Here is a 19,796-nt window from a genome sequence, read left to right as displayed (position 1 = left end):
TCTTGATTCTTCCAACAGTATCTCTTATAAACAGTTCGTTTCGACAAGCCTGCTCATCCCAGGCTTGTTTGATGTTGATGAATTAGAGAGTTTCAGACGCAGTGTGGATCACATCATGAATTACAATGGCCACTACAGGAGGTGAACAGCATTTGAACACAATTTGTGAAGAGTCACTTGAAAATAACTATGATACCTGATTCATTGGCGAGAGTTTCCATGGAGATTTCTGGAGAGGGAGATATGCATCTTACACTGTGGAAAAACAGCACAACGTGCTTTTTGTTTTGTTCTTTTTTTACCCCAAACACCTACTGATTAAATCTTAGGATATTTCTAATGTAAGCTTGAGTTTAACTTCTGGATGACTACCTTAAGAAATACCAAAAACAGCATTCGAAAACCTCCACAAAAAGGCTGACATTGATGTGTTTCAAACTGACAGGTGACCTATCTTTTACTTGAAGGATATCTACTACGTTCTCCATATGTCATGTAAGCCTGGAAATGTTCTGTTGTGATTTTATTTTATGTGTGGTAAGATTCACAAAATGTGGTTGTTGCATGCTGATCGCAACATAAAATCTAAATTAGTGATACTTCACTTATTTGGAGACCACCCGCAATTGTGTTGCCAGGTTATATTAGCACATTGGCAGAAATAACCTTGGGACTGATTAATTACACCAGATTGCTGTGACTTTTACAGGAAGCAAGATTCCCCTCAAACAGTATCTGAGATTCCCTGACAGCACTCCGTGTCCTGAGGATCAATAAATCCTCACTGTCAACCTGGAGGAATCTTCACAGAAGACATTTCTGCTGGAATACAGTACGTTTGATATGCTAAATAATACAATCAGAAAAAAGGTCGTCAACAACAATGGAGAAGAACTCAAATTAAGCATAACTCCAAATACAGTTAAGACCATAAGGGAAATGCAAATGATCTAAAAGTCTACATATTCCTGTTCTCAATAAAGATATAATACTTTACTGCTGGTATTGCTCGACTCTCATTAGCAAATATTGTTCGTAAATAACATGTTTTACCACGAAACAATTAGCCAGTCTTCTCGCAGCACAGAGCAATGAACAACAAGGGCTACTTGAAATGTGCACATTCATGTGGCTTTTAACAAGTTATTTAAAGAGCAGTCATTTGAGCAGGACTGCACTGGCCAGTCTCTTCAAACATTATGCCAACTACAATTTGCAGCTCTATGAGCTTCCTGCTCAATACAAGTCTTAAACTCACAGGATAAATGTAGGGTTAAATTTAAACACCTTCACTTTTTCAGTCTGTCATTCATTTGTCATTAATTAGCACCCAGAATCTACAGGTTAAAGGGACAAAGTTTTCTAAGCCTGTGTGATGGCATTCTTTCGTATCCTGCCGGAACACATCTGGAGAGATTCAGTGAAGTTTTTTTTTTCCAGGGTAGATGAAGTGGGGTAAAAGATTACAATTCAATTTCAGTATTCATCCTGAAGATGGAAAGTATTTGAGGATTTTGAATACTTGTATCGGGTCCCCTCATAATTGTGACTGTTGTAAAGAAATTCCGTTGAGGACTTAAGAGATTCAGTTCATTTAGCATGTCACTGTATGACATATCCTTACGGCCAGGATCTTACCTGATCTTCTCTGGGCGGAATCCAGGGCAGCAACATCGGTTTGCAACACTCTGAGTACTATTGTACAAAATATTCTAAATTAGCTGCATTGTGCAATTTTAACATAATACTGCTTTATTTTCTTATGCACTTTTAACTATATAGCATACCTTAAATATCTGTCTTTTTGTTTACTTCACCGAATTGTTAGCATAAACAAATAATTGCCACAGAGTCAAAGCACTTCAATCTCTTATTCATGAACACTTTTTTCAAGCTGCTTGTTTCCTAGATTGTGTATGTCAGATGTATAGGTTATATTTTTTGCTACCTGAGTGCATGTCGTGCATACAGCACTCAATACATTACACTTCATCTGGAAGATATTAGAACTTGTTAAAATTGTTGACTCCTGCATCTGGCTTGTACTCTGTGCATTAATGGGACTAGTTTCCATGAATTAAGAACCATTAAGAGGCTTTGACAGAAACAAATTACCACCATACTTTCCTAACACACCTGACAGCAAAATTGCTTTAAGTGCAATCTTCATTTACCTTCATTTCCAAATAATCCTTATTGGTCCATTGTCTATTTTTCCCTCTTTTCAGATAAGCATTTAAGCAAACTTTGTGTGAGAATGAAAGCCAGTTTTACCAAAACAAATCATGTATTTAGGGAAAGGCACGTTTAAGGTTCTGAAAAGATGTATCTGAACAAATAACTACAGGATCCAAGGTAAGCACCACTGAATACATTTTGGCGAATTGTACAAAACTCCTGCATGTAATGAGATTTGCATCTACCTATTGTTATGGTTCTAGCTACAATTTGGGGGTTTCAGATAGCTCTGTTGAAGGGAAAATGTGATCATGAGACAGAGTTTTGACAAACCTTGTTCCCATTCTAACTATTCTGAAATGCTGAATTAAAAGTTCTCCCCTATATGTCTACTGACTGTTCCAACTATATTCCAGAAACATACAAAACAAACCCTAGAACTGCAACCTGGGACTTTGCACATTCACAAACCAGACGTACAGCAAAAAGAATAAAGAAATATAAAGAACTTTACCTAATTAGTACTGATGCACAAACACACATTTTGATAAATGAGAGAAAACCAGAACACTGACATTGTTTTATGTTTTTCAACTGAAATTGTATTAATAGTCAAGTCAGAGTGATCTGTTGGGATTTATTTTATTCATCTTTTGTACAGTATATCCTGTAATTGTCAAAAAACCGATGTGCTGAAATTATGCAAACAAAACATAAGTGTAAAACCAGCTAGGTGTTTTTTTTTACTTTGTTTAAAAAATGTTAATCTGTTTGTTAATGTGCTTTTTGTTTAGATGTGCTATTTTGCTTACTGAATAAAAATGAATTTGCACTTTCCCATTAATATAAAGAGCACTGCATAAATGTAATGTTTTTTAACTTTGTTGTATATAAATGTCTATCCAAATAACACTGGAGCAATTGTTGATCTAAGTGGCAATTAATTTATTCAGATTGACAGAAATGTATTAATTTTCACAGTACCTCTTACTGGTGTTTGAAAAAAGGTCACAAAAATGAAATTTGCTTTTCTCCTGCTTTGTATTTATTTTATAAATAAATGTAGATATTGCTTCTTAAGAGACCTAAAGGGGCTTTCCAGTATGAGACACAACCATAATTTAATCTAAAGAGCTCAACTTAGATAATCACCTACAGTATAATACTGTAAGGTACACCTGCATGCTCTCAAAAATGTTTCTCTTATTTCAATATTGAAATTTTAATGCACTTCAAATTAGCCTTTCAAAAGCAAGAACAGAATAACAGCTTAAATGGTACTGAATTTTTTCAGGCTCTCTTACAACCTGTAGAAAGTATATTAAGTTTTTATAATGGAAGTGCATGGAATGAGACCAGAATAAAAATGTTGTTAGTTTTAGGACAGCAGTAGTACTCTTAGCATAGTAGCCCACGTTAAATTGATGATATTTATAAAAAATATGAAGCACAGCAGGAAAGGGTCACATGGTCTATAATCCTTACATGGTACTGTATATTGCACTCTAAAATGTTTTAAAATAATAAGTACACAGCCTCAGCCATGTTATTACATACCTTGGGGTACCTACGGTAGTTATCAAGTACAGTAGTTATCATAGTAGTCATAAGATAACTGTAAAGATGATCTCTTATTTAGGTGCAGAAGACCCAGAACAACGCCAGTGAAAGTCATGGTTCGTGAAGAGCAGCCCTTTAAAGCCCTTATCAGGATTAATGGCTACAGCAGTGAACTCTTAAAACCCTAGATGCCTCCACATTGTCTCCTTTCATTTCCCAGCTGGACTCTGTGGACAAGACTGTGGAAAGATCTCCCAGACCACATGAGATCTTGCAACTCAGCCAGCATTTTGCTTTTAATGATTGGATTTACTGTATTGATCTGTATACACATCTGAATGTGTCCTTTGTTTGCATCATGAAACATCCTGTATACATTTTATATCTCAATAAAAGGGCATTCTCATTCCACATGTAGAATTTGGACAGAATTTGGACCCGGGGCTCACAGCACTAGAACCAGAACTGATGTGTTTTTTTCCCTCTTCTCACACTGCTTGTCTGACTTGTCTTTTTTTTAAGTTGTATGTTGTTTAACGTGTTGCTGCTGCTTTCTGTGTTTATGTTTTGGCGATTCCTTAATGCCTTGGTATCGGAGCAAACATGTAAATAAGCATTTCATTGCACTTGTGCATGGGACAAATCAACTGGACTGAACTGCAATCTCTATCCGAGATCTACTAAAACGCACTGCCCACAGATGGTCACTGCAACATAACATAAATCTTAGATCTTTTTTGGTCAGTCTGGTCTGCACAGCTTGAACAATCAAGCTGTTTTGTAATTGGTACCAAGGAGGACTCCTGAACGGACCATCAGGACAGCTCTTTCCTTTTAATTCCTCTCTTATCAGTATCTCTAGAAAACAGTTTACCTCAATCAAAAAAAATATATTATCACCATCCACTGCTGTAGCAAAAACAAAGGATTTGACAACATGCCTATTCATACCAGCCCTCTTGTACATTATATCCCAAAGCGTCCTTCAACAGATAGAACTCCAACAGAATGCCACATATTTGCAATTGAAATGTCCCTACTGTTGCTTCTACTTTCATACACAAATTGGTACTGTATACAGCCTTTTTCTGGGAATGTGCAAATTTGGTTGATGTTAACACTTGCTAACCTTTCCCACTGACTGACATAAGGCATAGTCACTACAAGCTTAAAATGTTTCAGGGTTAATTCCCCAACTACCACTTTTCCAGCTGAGCTTCCTCCCCGCACCAAGGCCGCTCTGAACGTCTAAAGGGACAGTATTTCAACCGCTGCATCCACCCTCCCAAGTATATTGTCTATTAACTCCTAATGAAAAGTAACAGGTTAGAGTACAAGTACTTTTTAATTTAGCAAACAGAAGGCACATGTCCAGGCCTTCTGGCATGGCTACTTGTATTTTGATTTTGCTGCGTCACAGAGTTTCAAATGAAAGTTTGAGATGTCGAACCCCGAACCTCACCCGCACTCTGCCTGCCTGTGTATAAATACCATGTTTCTTGCGGAATCAAGTAAGCAGCTGCCTCACTGCACATCCCTCCCTTCACCCTTGCAGTAACGACTGGCCTCGTCCTTCTTTAAGGAGAAGGCTGGGGTCCAACAGCCCCCACCCCCAGAAAGGCTGCCATTCTCGCAACCAGGAATTAAGCCAAAAATGTAATTCAAATTAGAACTCCTCTTCATCTTAGCCAAACTACTCATTGTTAATATAACGCAATAGACCAGAAAACATAATGTTGGAAAAATGGAGCCAACATTTTCTCTATAGCATTTAACTTTGCAGTTTACTTTAATGCCTGATTTATCTGTTCCCCTTAAAAATTCTGAATACGGATTTAATAATAAAAATGAAACAAGAAAGATTTCATACCCGAATAAAGAACAAGCACAGGAACACTAACACTTATTTTAAATGTGCTGGTATTTCAAAATCAGGTATAGTGGGTGGTTTGTTGATAGAAATTAGAATACATTTTTTCCTATTTCAAAGCTTTAGAGACACATTACTACCCAACAACCAATGCAGGAGACACTGAAAATGTCAGGATTCACATTATTGCACAAAATGGTGTAACCTTGGGCTGTGAAGCAGGAAATGTAACATCAATTTTCAACCCTTTCGCAACAAATCCTTTATGACAAGGAATGAGGTCGCTGAAAGGTTTTAAGAGAATACATTTAGAAAGAAAGGGGAAAATTAATCTGCTGCATAAGTCACAGGCTTTAAGATCTCAAGCAGAGCAACAAATAGTACTACACAAATTCATGGTTTTCCATTTCCCCCCTTGGTGCTTCCACCACCTATTCTTTAACTGTTTCATCCAGTATAGGGGCGCAGGGGAGCTGGAGCCTGTCCCAGCAGGCAATGGAGGGAAGGCGGGATATACGCTGGACAGGACACACTCACACCAGGCTAAAAATATCCCAGAGGCCAATTAACCAGTATGTTTTTTGGACTTTGGGAGGAAGCCCATGCACACACGGGGACAACATACCAGCTCCATGCAGATGGCACCTCAGGAATTGAGGTCAGGGCCCTAGCAGAGCAGGGAAGCAATGCCAACCACTGCGGCGCCATACCATCCTGATTTCAAACAGCTGGGTGTCATCATCCCTCCCAAACGCCCAGCTAAAAACGTCCATGTCATGAGGAGTAACAACTTCCAAGAAACACATGGTTTGTGTTTATTGACTGTACATTTAGGGAAAATTAATCTTCACCCCAAAAAGAAAGGGGAAAATTAATCTTTGAGGCGGAGCAGTGGCTCTGTGGCTAAGGGTCTGCGCCTGTGGCTAAGATGGCTGACCCTGCGCTCTGACCCCAGGCTCTCTCCCTGTCTGTGTGTCTCATGGAGAGCAAGCTGGGGTATGCGAAAAGATCATTCCTAATGCAAGAAATTGTAAAGGGTTAATAAAGTGATGATATTATTATTATTATTAATTATTATTTTAAGTATAAGTTTTGGCTTGGCCATAGAATGAAGAGGCTTAGACCCCTAAAAAAAACCAAAACAATGCAATAAAAAAAAGAGACGGTAGGAACATGCCAGTACCAAGGGAATTCAACAGTTCAGGCTGCCGTGTGAGAAGCTGCAGGAATGCCTGCTTCAGAGCATCGGAATTGGTTTGGCTGTAAGCTTCTGGAGACCAATGGCAGTTTCTTTATTATTTCTTAAAGGATACCTTGATGAGCTGCTAAGAAGGCAGCACCAATTCGCAATGAGTGACAAGAAACTATTCTGTGGAGAATCCTGATTTTTGTAGATATTTTACAGAAGTTAAAAGGGACCCACGGCAGGACATGACGACGCCTTCCTCCTTTACAAAGAGAGGAGACGAATATACTGCTGATGCTCTCTAGTTATTTAAATAGCTCTGCAATCTGAAATGCAACAAATTAAATATCGATTAGTAATAGAAATTTGAGACTGCACTTTTGTTTCCAATTGAGACCCCAAAGAAAGGCAGTGACGACAGCAGGGTAGACATCAAAAAGACAGATGTCAGTGGTGGGACGCCTGCTGACTGAGCCAGAGGCAGGACACTAGACAGACCTAAAGTCAAGAAGATGGCATCAGGACCAGCAGGGGCCGAGACGAAGGAACCCCGAGCTGAAGGTACCAAAGGCGCTGGGCCGTGTTTCTGGGCTGGGACAGTGGCAGGAGCAAAGGCAGACGTTACGTTAAAAAAAAGAAAAGGTAGACATTAAAAGCTGTAAGACACCTGCTGACTGAGCCATAAGTGACACACCGATCAAGGAAGGAAACAGTTGGAGAGCTGGGAATATTAAGAAACAGAAACAGGGAAAGGCAGTAACATGGAAGACATTGGGGCTAGAGCAGGGGCAAGCCAGGGATCCTTTTAATTACTTGTATGCCGAGTCACAGTATTGCAGAAGGCAGAAGTATGGTGGAAGACTGATCTTGATTTAAAATTGGTGCAATCTTTTTGAGGAAATGTTGTGATGCTAAACACTGCACTACTGTGCCTTTTGTATACTGGCGTCTTAATTACCTTACCTCAGTTTCATTATCCAGACACATCACCGTACTGAGGAAAGCCTGCTTCCTCATTACAAATATGAAGTCATAAAAGAATCGGAACATTCGATTTTCAATGGTATATAGTTCTCTAAGCCCTAATGCCACATGTTAAGACTCTTGATACACTGAAGAAATTTCGATTTTGAAAACAGTCAAAAAGAGGCTGTTACTGGGGGCTTTTACCAATACAGTTGTTCCTGCATTATTGACAGAATAGAAGACTTGCCCAATTTTGCTTCTTTGCTCCTCAAAAGCATTCTTTCAAAGCTATTACAAAGCCAGTGAAACTCGTGCATTTTTAAGCAGGGACAACCTTTTAAATCTCCATTTCTGAGGCATCAGCTCCCTCTTCTGGGCATTACTGGAAAGTCATGATTTATGCATGAGACAAACCCTGTTAAACCCCACTGCTGTCACTCACAATTTAAGAGCAAAAACAAGCCAGATAACTCTCTATGTTCATTTTATTCATTCAACATTAGCCAACAAACATCAGCACTTCGATACAGTTTCTGAAGCAATCCGATTATACAATTTACAATAAGCTCCCCCCTTAATTAAGAAACATGGCTCAGGTCAGCTCCCAGACGAATGAATGATTTATTTAGCACATGAAGGTGAAAGGGGAGGGAAAACGAGGTTCCAAATCAAACCAGACAAGATCACGTGGGAAATGAACCAGTCTTTATAGTGTTGAATCAAAGGAGTAAGAGGTTTTTGAAGGATGTCAAAAGCTCAGGAGAGGTCTTGCATCCAGTCAGTAGCCACATCACATCAGGCAACGTAACCGGAGATCTTCTACTTAGACCTCTGCCTCATCTTTCTCCTCTTGCGCTTCAGTCTGGAAGGAAGCACTACCAAGGTTAGCCACTGGAAACTCTTTAACAAATACTGAGATTAATACTGAGCTACTCCAGAACTTGTTTAACTTGAAACAGGCAGAGCGGTAGCATTTTTCATGAAAGTTTGCCAGCAGCCATATCGGTTCAAATCCCGCGGCCGGCAGAGGAATCCTACTCCGTTGGGCCCCTGAGCGAGGCCCTTAACCCCAACTGCTCCAGGGGCGCTGTATAAATGGCTGACCCTGCACTCTGACCCCCAGCTTCTCTCTCCTCATCTGTGTATCTCATGGAGAAAAGCTGGGGTGTGCGAAACGACAAATTCCTAATGCAAGAAATTGTATAGGGCTAATAAACATTATATCACCCTGCAAACTCACAACCCTCTGAAGCTAGGCAGGCTTGAGTCTGGTCAGTACCTGGATGGGAGACCTCCTGGTTAAGCTAAAGTTGCTGCTGGAAGAGGTGTAAGAGGGGCCGGGGGGGGCGCTCACCCTGAGGTCTGTGTGGGTCCTAATGCCCCAGCACGATGGAGTGACTATACTGTAAAAATGGCACCATCCTTCAGCAAGGTCCTCCTAATAATCTCCATCTATGAACTGGCTTCATCATTCTGCTCTCCTTCCCACTGAGAGCTAATGTGTGTTCAGCGTACTAGCACACTATGGCTGCCGTAACATCATCCAGGTGGATGCTGCACATTGGTGGTGGTGGTGGAGGGCCCAGAAAAACACTATATAAATATAAGGAATTTTTATTGTTATTATTAATGCATGTATTTTGAATTTTTACTACTGTGTGATTAGGATATTTGGAAACTGGAATGGACAAGATGACTACTTTGCTTGTCACAAACCAGGATAAGGTCTTAAAATGAAAAAGAATATCCTAATTAAAGTCGATCAGAGGATGCCCTCCAGACCACACTTCACACACATAACGAAGAATTTACTCTCATCACACTCCACGTGTAGTTCGTGTAATGTGCGTTACGATGCTAACAATGACTGTAGATATATCAAATTAATGTTGTACAAACCTGCGCATTCGCTTCTTTCGCCACTGGGGAAACAAGGAAAAACTCTTAAGTAAAGCAATTTAAGACCGCCTCTCCTGCAGCTCTTCATTCTGAAGGTTATTTACTAAGCACGTCATACATCTCGCGAGTAGTTAATATCTATTGCAAGTTATATTACGCCACAAATGTTATGTTTTTAAACAACACACATTTCACAATTAAAACAATTATTATAGAACTGTAACAACTAAATTCCAATATCAGGTCTTTGTTAAACATCTTTGAAACAGAAGTACGACACATTGCTTTCTCATAAAATTGATCTTTCTTTCCTTACCTTAGCCCTCATGGCTCAAAGAAAGTACCTAGAAAAAAAGTAAGAATATAAATCATTAAAAGAAGGAAAAGAACACTTCGGCGTAAGCAGTTATCACATTCGATTGAAATGGATTTAAAAACCAACAACCTGAGGAAAAAAACATCACCTACCAGCCAGCAGCGAAACCACCGATCCCGGAAGAATGAAGCAAATGAACCGGATGTAGAAAGCCCATCTCCTTAGCAACGAGCAAGGTTTACTTCCTGTCGCACAGGGGTGGGTTACATGCAAGCAACATGCTGCTGCTACATACAAATCAAATCAAAGTTTATTTATCAAATGCACAACAATACAGCGTGCAGCAGTAGTTGCTGACAATGAAATGTCTTTTCTGTGAGCACACAGAAATGGCAAGAAGTATCTTCCAACCCCTGTACAGACGAAACACTACGGCAGTTGACCCAGTCCGTTATCCCATTCTTGCTTGACAGGAAACATAGGGCATATGCATCGAGCACGAATAATATTAAATAAACTTATATAATGCTTGTCTCAAAGCGCTTTACAAGTAATGGGGGCGCTCCCCTTCACCACCTCCAGTGTGCAGCCCCACCTAGATAATGCGCCAGTACACTCCTCACACACCAGCCCTCAGTGTGGAGGACAGCAGAGTGATGAAGCCAGTTCAGAGATGGGGATTATTAGGAGGCCATAATTGATAAAGGTCGGGGGGAATTTGCTCAGGATACCGGGGTAATATTCTTACTCTTTTCTAGAACCGCCCTGAGATTTGTATTGACCACAGAGAGTCAGGACCTCAGTTTTACGTCTCATCCAAAAGACAGCACTTTTTTACAGTGTAGTGTCCCCGTCACTATACTGGGGAAGTAGGACCCACACAAACCGCAGGGTGGGCGCCCCCTGCTGGCCCCAATAACACCTCTTCCAACAGCAGCCTTGGTTTTTCCCAGTAGGTCTCCAGGTACTCTCCAGTCTCACACTGCTGAGCAGCAGTGGGTTGACCAGACGTCCTCTTTTTGAGACCTAAAATAACGGTCCGGCCGGGATTTATAAAATTCCAAAAATGTCCTGGATTGTGTTTTGCTCGTTACTCAGACTGTGTAAACAAACATAGGCCTAACTACAGTATTTTCGTTCTTTCCACGCATTACCGGTAGATGTTTTGAACTTACACGCAGCGTAGCTTGAAAAGGGTTTTTGTGTGTGGGGGTGTTTTTTATAGTCCTGACAAATAACAATGTTTAACTTGTTTTAATTATTTTTCAAAATGTTTCGTTAAAATTAATCAGTTTTTGCAACCGATGAGACTTCTCCTAAGTTATGACGTCTTCATTTCTTCCTCAGATGTTAAGACTTTTGTTGTGTTAAAATGAAGAAAAAAAACTGTTAAGTGTAAAATACGGCTATATTTTTTTCCTTGTTTGCCATTATAGAAGAGAAATAGCAATCCTGTAACTGTTTAAAAGTTTACTAAGAGGTTGAATAAAAACTAAACTGTTTAAATTGATTTTTTAATTAGAAAAAGTAATAAAGATTAATTACTTTGGAGGCATGTTGAGTGTCGATTAGCCCCCCGTCTTCTTTTTTGAAAACCCTACGATATCTCTGCTGACATTTCAAATTAAGAGCTAATTTTTTCCCTTGAATAAAAGAATGGCGTGACAGGGTTTCCAGTGGAATTTTGTTTTCGTTTTAGTTATTTTTTTTATTTATTTGTATGGCGAGTAAAACGTATTGTTCACGCTTTAATTTAACCAGACAAATCAACTGAACACAAAAGTTGACTTCTGCAGCGATAACCGGAAGCAGGCTTTTTACTGGGGCGATGTGAACGAATTGCTGGAACTTGAATTTAACCAGTTGTTTCTCAGTCAGGAGTCCAAACCACTGCTGCTACCCAAAGACGGGTAGCAACAAAGCGTCTAGCATCAGCTGAAATGTCATGGCTGCAATGCATTTCTAGATTTTAACTAGTAAAAAAGAGTACATAAAAAATACATGTACGTTTTTGGAGTTATGGGGTGTTATTTTGATCATAATCCACTAGCGGGCGTTAGAAGACAGTAAAAGCCTGTTTTTTAAAGGACTCAATGTGTTAACTGTATTCCCACTGCTCGCGTTGTTACCTAAGATGGTTAAATGTAGTTTGAAGAGGTTTCACACTTGGGAAATGCCATGCAACTTAGACTTTTTCTACTATATTTCTACAAATATTTTATTTAAATATTTTTGCCTACTTAAACACCGACTGATATTTATAGGATTTGTATAAGGTCGTCTCAAAGTTGAATTTTCCCGTTTATTTTTGGTATTCAAAATGCATTGCATTACCGCTTTCTTGTAACCACTGTAATTCGCCTTGAAGGTGTCAGATGACCGAATTAAAACTGATGTGCTGTACGTGCCAAGTTAAACGTAGGAAGGAAGATTCTACCTACATTAAGATTTCTGCAGTCTCATAAAAAATATTTAAGTTGCAAAAGGCCGTATTTAAAATTGTTTTCCCACAACTTAAGTTTCCTTACGCGGTATAACAGTTGCATCAAAATGTAACAAATATAAAATTCATCCTATTTTCACAATACATTTGTAGATTTGCTTCATGTAATTTAACTCATGCCCGCTGAGGGCATTCAACAGTTTTCATGCGACAACGACCTTTCAAACAAAAGGGCTTAAGCACCAGACACCTTGACTTCCTTCTTCGAGAAGAGCTCTGTTCTGCTAAATTGTTTATACTGGAGCAAAGCCAGGGCTGTACAGAGCGTGAATAATTGCTTTACAGAACATGCGCAGGAGGAAACTGAAGTTAGCAACCTTATATTATCCTTGATTGCAGAACATTTGAGGTTTACAAGGGGCTTGAGAATTTTGTTTTCCGAGTTGACAGATGCATGTTTTCATTGCAAATCTCGTGTGCAATCTAATCTTCAAGAACAAAACTGCATTGATATATTTTTTTCAAATTTGACAGTACCAGTGCAAGAAAGAAACACAGCATGAAATCACAAACAGAAGACTGTTTATATCATTTCATTAAGTACTACATTATGTATTTGATACTTCTCTTTTGTTTAGAAAGTCTGTTGTTATGATGTCTTTTAGAAATGCTGAAAGCAGTGTATGTTGTCTTTTTAAAAGCTAAACTCTGTTAAGGAGATGAGTGAATTGCTCAGTATCCAAATGGCGGTTCTAAAAAAGATGAATACTGCTTTTATTAAATAACATTTGAAAAAAATAAATTAAATTAGAATTCTGTTATCTTCACAATGCATATAAGGGCACACATTAGTTCAAGTAGGCAGCTGCTTCAGCATGCGCAAGGGCACACATTTGCCACCTTGGGATTCAAAGTTTAGGGGTTCCCAAAATCAGTCCTGGGGAGACCACTGAAAGGACCTAGACCTCTGGGATATTTCCTTCAAAATACTGTTGCTGTGGAATTAGTCCACAGAAAGCCAACCAGATGGGTTTAAAGAATGTCCTACCCTTACAGGCTGACGGAAATGAAACGTTTTAGTCTTGACCAGAAAGGGGGCCTGATACAAGTTTTCGGAATCCTCAAAGGCACTGACAAAGTCAACTGAGCAGACTCCTTCAGAATAAACCAGGCAACATGAAAGCGTGAAACAGAGGACACAGGCATAAACTATTTAGTAGTACATTTATTAAAGCCCAGAACAGTAGACGTGTTTACTTTCATGATTGTAGAAGTGTGGAACAAGCTACCCAGCCATGTTGTAGAAGCTGACACCCTGGCCTTCTTCAGGAAACATCTGGATGGATCAATAACCTACTACCAAACAGACTAGAGAGCCCAGATGGCCTCCTCTTATCTCTTATTTGTAACCTGTCTTGTGTTCTCTGGAAAAGGAAGGTTAATAACTCATTGTATCTGTGTCTGTTCATACATTAATCACCTATTAAGGGCTGCGTAGTCAGAATTAAGGGCCCAATCTCTTAAACACACATTGAAGAGACACTGCTAAATGGACTATAAAATTCTGTTCTTGTTGTTGAGAAAATACTCTTGGTTGGATATTTTTGAAAGCAAGGACCAAGTGCAGAAGCAGGTAGCAAGCAGGTAGGTCAATGTGAAGACTCCACTTCACAGTAGTGATTTGGTGCTCAGCGGGGTGAGAAGCAGCAGGCTCAGCAGTCCACCAGGGGCCTGGTCTGCTGGTATGATCCATTCAAGTCCGGTGCACGGATGCTGATACCCAGAAATCATCAACAAAGAAACCGATTCCTATGAAACGTTTTGCTCACGCATCGGCGATTCAGTCAATTCACAGACCTGCTTGACGTAATGGGACGGAAAGCACATTTTGCTAAAATACATACAGTAGTTTGATTGGCCTTCTCATGTTACTTGATTACTTAACATGTGAAGAGGTGGTGTATTACTTAATAATGCTGTATGAATGTTGGAAAGTATTTGTTCTTAAAGGATGCTAATTACCAAGCTGATGATTTTTTCCTCCAGAAAACCAATTCTGTCGTGTTAAAGGTGTGATAGTTATGCACAGACTGTTGCTTGGCAGTGGCTGATGATGCATTCTGTCTCGGCTGTCACTAAGTGCAGTGCTGGGATTGTCAGTGGAGCTCTGTCTGAGAATGCAATTCGTTTGCGATAGATGGGCTTTTGTGTTGTTTTAACACCACCTGGAAGGCCTCCATTTTCATTACAGCTATTATTTATATAGAAAGAAAATTAGCACTAGCTGCTGTTCAGAGAAGACAGAGTTTCTCCAGGATGGGTGGCAGTGAATTTATGTATATGTGCTAATTACACACTCTGTAGAAATGAAGAGCTGCTTTTAAACTATTAACACAGAATTATTGAAACTGCATTTATGCTACCAACAATAGATGTGCATATTTTGTCTATTGAGAGAGCATTTCATTAAACCAGAAGTAACAAAATAATGAAAAGCAATTTTATATTTATTACAAACTGAGATATTAATTTGTGCTTTTAGTGGGTCAACCATATAATACTACTCTTTTTAGTTTTTTACTTCAAATTTAGTACTGCTAGAATCAGGAGTAAATGTGTACAATGTACGTTTCACTCATCTTTATCTATTTTCCATTTATAAGGAAATGTACAAAAGAACATAATAAGTTAATACTGTTACAGAATAATTCCCCATGATGCAATGCATGTTCTCATGCTTGCTACAGATTGTTGCAAACAAGGAAGTGTGATTTGACTGCATTGTGACCACTAGTAAAAATAGCAAATGGGAAAGCAACTACAGCAAAATTACTATGGTCTGGAAACTTGGCAGCCTTATTAGATCGTCGAGTGAGATCCTCAGTCTTATGAGGATTTTGTATTTTGAAGAGCTCAATTATTCCAAAACTCAGTTTGTTCTTGAAAGGAACTGGGCAAGCTATGTTAAAGTCGGTCCTCAGCAAGTGCAGTGTCCCCCACTTTCAGACTGGCGTCAGCTGCTGCAGGGCTGTGAGCCAGCTGACCATCACTCCCTCCCCTCACAGCTCGGCCGTTCAGCTCTGAGAGCAGAGGCGCTGCTCTGTCGCTCGAGGGATGGTGGTTGGAGTTGTGCCGATTTTTTTTTTGCTTGTGGGTTTTGTTTTTGTGCTTTCAACAGATCTTTCACAAGGTGCTTGCCATTTCTTGTGTGCATTATATAGAGTAGTTTCCTGACATCATGCGCTGTGCTGCATGTATAACAAATTGCTCAATCTTTGCAGTCGCACTTGCTGGTGGCTGGAACAGTAATCCCTTGAACCAGTCTTTTTATTAAATTGGCTTGAATTTTCTTCCAGATATGATTAAATGACGTATCTGTGAAAAAAAAGCCTTGTAGATGCTTGCCACTCCTAGATTATCACAATTAGAGCAGTAAATGTTTTTGGCCTTTATAGTACCTTGCTATTTATGAACTACAGCATTTACCATGTGGAAACCCCTTATGATACAGAAACTGTTGGTTACATCTTTTTTACCTGACTAGCCAGCTCATTTTAAATTCTGATCCAATGCATGAGTCCATGTATTTCTACATCTCTCATACTGAAATGTGGCTCTGAAAATCCTTCCGATTTCAGTGGGAGCAGGAAAATCAGTTCTCCCCAATTATTCTCAGCCATGCCCAGTCCTCGTTCTGGTGCTGCTGTAGAAGCACTGAGTGGTTTACTTAGGCAAACCAGGCTAATGGGAAATCCTCATTCATTGATGTTTCCCGTTGATGGAATATTTAAAGTTAATCAGTATTTTCAAGCTCACAGCTGGCTTGTTTTGCATTTAAGAAGACCTCGACTGCTGTCAGTGTCGAATGATTAATTCATATCCTGTGAAAGAGAGGTGCTGAGCTGAAGCAGCATGTGACTTTCCTGATGGCTGCAGTGAAGAACATTCTCTGTGTGACATTTAAACACAGTGCTGAAGTAGTGGTAGGCTTGTTTTGTTTCTGTTTTTTAATGGCACATTACTAAAAATCCTCTTAATTTTATGCTCAGTGATAGATGCAGTGAGTACAGCTTAGCAACAGCTACCATTTTCTAATGCAAGTCACAGATCACCCAATCAAACAGGAATGGAAAATGTTTAAAGCTGCAATTGAGCTTTAAAGCTGAAAGAGTGGAACAGAAATGAAGGCTTCCTGTGTAATATAGACATTTTTCAAATGAGAACATTTTAGTTATAGAAACTTTCTGTGCCTCCAATAACTATTTGTGCAGCAGGTGCAAAACTACTTTTTGAAATCACCTTTCATCTGTGCTTCATTTCCATTTTAATAACAAACCTGTTCTGTGCTTTAGGCTCAACTTACAGTGGCGTATTTAGTCATCTGCATACTTTTCAACAAGATGCATTGGACATGGGTTATAAATGTTGCATATCTGTATATAAAAAATGTGATGTATTGACAGAGTGTGATCTATATGTGACACAAAGAATTTAACAGGCTTCAAGGGACCAAGCCACACATTAGCTTATGCTGCGAATAATAACCTGTTTCTCTTTCTCAACCTCTTATCTCCCAAAATGCTCTAAATCACATCAAGATTTAATGTTTAATCCTGCCAAGTGCTGGTACCTCATTCGCAATAACAATTGAACTCGTGTGGCACGTGTGACAAGGGCAACCAGATTCCGCCCTGTGCCTACACCCGCGGACAGGAGGGAATATTTCCAAGGCAGTCAGCGACTATGAACTGCTTGAATGAAAAGGGACATGATGGATCTCATCCAGAACGCCTGGGGAGGCAGCTGAAGTGCAGTGCCAAGAGCTGCAGAAGGAGCGTTACTGTGGATAGCGGCTTACAAAGTACGGTGCTGCCGTGGCTCTAAACAGCTGATCCCCCTGTCATCTACATTTCCAGATACAACTAAATAAACACCTATGACTTACCTACAGTAAGTTATTCCATAAAAACCTTTGAATGTTGCCTGAAACACAAATCAGCAACCGTCCTAGGGACTTCTCAGAAAAAAAAGTATTTTAAGAAAGGGAAGTCAACTGAACGGCTTGTCCAGCGTGCGTTCTGCAGCGCTCCTCAAACCAGCCTCTGGGTGAGAAGGAGCTAGAATGACCTGTTTTTGGACAAAAACGTATTTTTTTCCTCATTTCATACCCTTGGGGTTTTTCATTTTAAAGTGGCCCCTCGTACTATTTTATCTGTGTATTTGTATTTTTCTGGCCACGAATATATCTAGGTGTCAGCTTGGTGTATTCTGCCAGCCGCCAACTATGAAAGCACTCAGGTAAAGCCGACCTGCGGTCCTGAGGACATGGACCACGCCGCCGGGAGAAGTGGGTACAGTCGGAGGCGTGCGCTTTGAGAGGAGGGGGGGTGACAGGTTCTGCAAAACATCAGATGAGCAGGAGCTCCCCTGCAGGACAGCGGGACACTGCAGCGCAGAATCTATTGATTCAACTTAACCAACAGCGTTGGCACAATCCGACCATATCCTTTAGAATGGTGGGTTCGTTTTTCTCATTTTGTTTAGTCCTGTAGACGTACCTGGCAGACGACTTTCATACGGAACGGAGACTGGAAGGGAGCTGCCAAAAGCAGAAACTGATCAAATATCCCATTTCCTGATCCAGTACGGGCGACCCAACTTCAGGACAGCCCCACTCTTCGCTTCGCCCAGACGTTGGAGACTGCACATCACGAACAAATTAATTACTACCTGCTGTTTCGTGGCAGATACAGTTCAGCAGCACACAGCTGAAATTAACAACATACTTGTCAATGGAGCTTTGGAGTGCAGCATAGTGGTATACCAGTTAGTCATGCTGCGTGCAGGTCTTGTGTCTTGGGTCTGATTCTCCATTGGGCTGCCATATGTGTGGAATTTGCATGTTCGTCCTCACTTCCATGTGGGTCTTCAACAGGTGATCCATTTTTCTTTGGTCTCCCAAACACATGCTGGTCTTGACACTGACACTGGTGACTCTAAATTGTCCCTGTCTTATATATGTGTGGCTCTGCAGAGCACTGGGTCAAGGATGTGGTCCTTTGTTGTACCATAAACATAAAACAAATATAAAGACTCTCTCTCTCATATACGTCCTAGATTTCTTCCTCCTGGGATGATGCAATCCCCAGCTTTCTGATAAATAAAGGATAGATGGACCTTTGATGTCCACGACATTTACTGGTTGACCTACAGTATGTACATGCAGGTTTAATGTGTCTCGTGTACAATATTACACAATCTGTGTTCATTCAATTCGAGACTAAAGAATTAGCCAAATGGTAAAAGTCACATTAGCATAAGCGTGCAGGAGAAACAACGGGCATCAGAAAAAGACCTTGCAAAGCTGAGACTTTGTTTTACAGAAACAAATACCTTTATATCTTCCATGTGTTAAAAAACAGAACTATTTGTCTTACTCACAATGGGACACATTTGAAATGAGTACAACCGATATAGTTAAAAAATATTTTGAACTGAGGATTGGGATCTGAGGACAAGAGGTTCCACTGCCAGCAATGAATGAGCCTACAGCTAAAAAGCCTTGGCGTCTTCTACCTCTGTCACTCCCACACACCCAATTACATACTTAATGCATTCCCTGTGTACTGTAAACACAGAGTAATATTGCAGCTCAGCCAGCACGGGTAGCTGACCTAAAACATGTGGTGAATGTGTAGGTGGGTGTCAGCTAACCACCAGTGAATTAGATAAGATTCTGGTTTATTCTACTGCCGAGTCTCGGAGCTGAGCTGAACGTATCTGAATAGGTAGCAGTTGGGGTGGTTCTGGGTTCGATTCCAGCCAGAGGCGTCTGCTTGTGTGGGTTTTCTCTGGTTTCCTACCGTCTCTCAAAGGCTAAATTTGCTGTTTTCTTGTGGCCCTGCAAAAGATGGGGGAGGGGAGGGGCAGTTACAGGTACAGTACTACAGTACCTCGCACTTGGTGCTTTTGGGAAAGGCTCCAGCCTGCCACCAACTCCCACTTTTCTGATGAAGAATCAACAGGATGGCAGCATAAAGTATGACTACGGGAGGTAGGACTAGAACTGGTTGTGCGATGATATAACCGCAATATAGCAACACGCATTTCCAGCAGGATGAGCTGCCGTTAGAGAAAAGCTCTAGATGATGCGAAAAGCAGTTCCTCTACCCCCAAGCCCCGAAGAACGGGGCTTAAGAATTGACTTCTGCCAGTAACTGGCCCGCCAATTATGGGATAATTTTAGATTGAGGCAGCATGGGATTCTTCCTGCAGTGCAGAAATTGAAATACCCAAGTACAACTGCTCTGAAATGTGTGTTGGGATCTTTTCATTTTTAGAAGAGATTAATAAGCCTCTCCCTGCACCCTGATCATTC

General features: G+C 40.3%; 1 long non-coding RNA gene across 1 annotated transcript; it reads right to left on the bottom strand.

The window, feature by feature from the left end:
* Positions 1-8,227: 8,227 nt before the first annotated feature.
* Positions 8,228-11,535, bottom strand: LOC148649462 (uncharacterized). Its single transcript, XR_015926357.1, has 5 exons — positions 11,521-11,535; positions 10,128-10,262; positions 9,976-10,003; positions 9,660-9,682; positions 8,228-8,622 (listed from the first exon to the last, which is right to left on the bottom strand). It is a non-coding gene; the product is annotated as an uncharacterized LOC148649462 (long non-coding RNA).
* Positions 11,536-19,796: the final 8,261 nt, after the last annotated feature.

The sequence above is a fragment of the Lepisosteus platostomus genome, chromosome 14 (assembly GCF_059453375.1).
Source record: "Lepisosteus platostomus isolate fLepPlt1 chromosome 14, fLepPlt1.hap1, whole genome shotgun sequence".
In the NCBI taxonomy this organism is placed as follows: Eukaryota; Metazoa; Chordata; class Actinopteri; order Semionotiformes; family Lepisosteidae; genus Lepisosteus; species Lepisosteus platostomus.
This window is presented reverse-complemented; position numbering and strand designations above follow the sequence as displayed.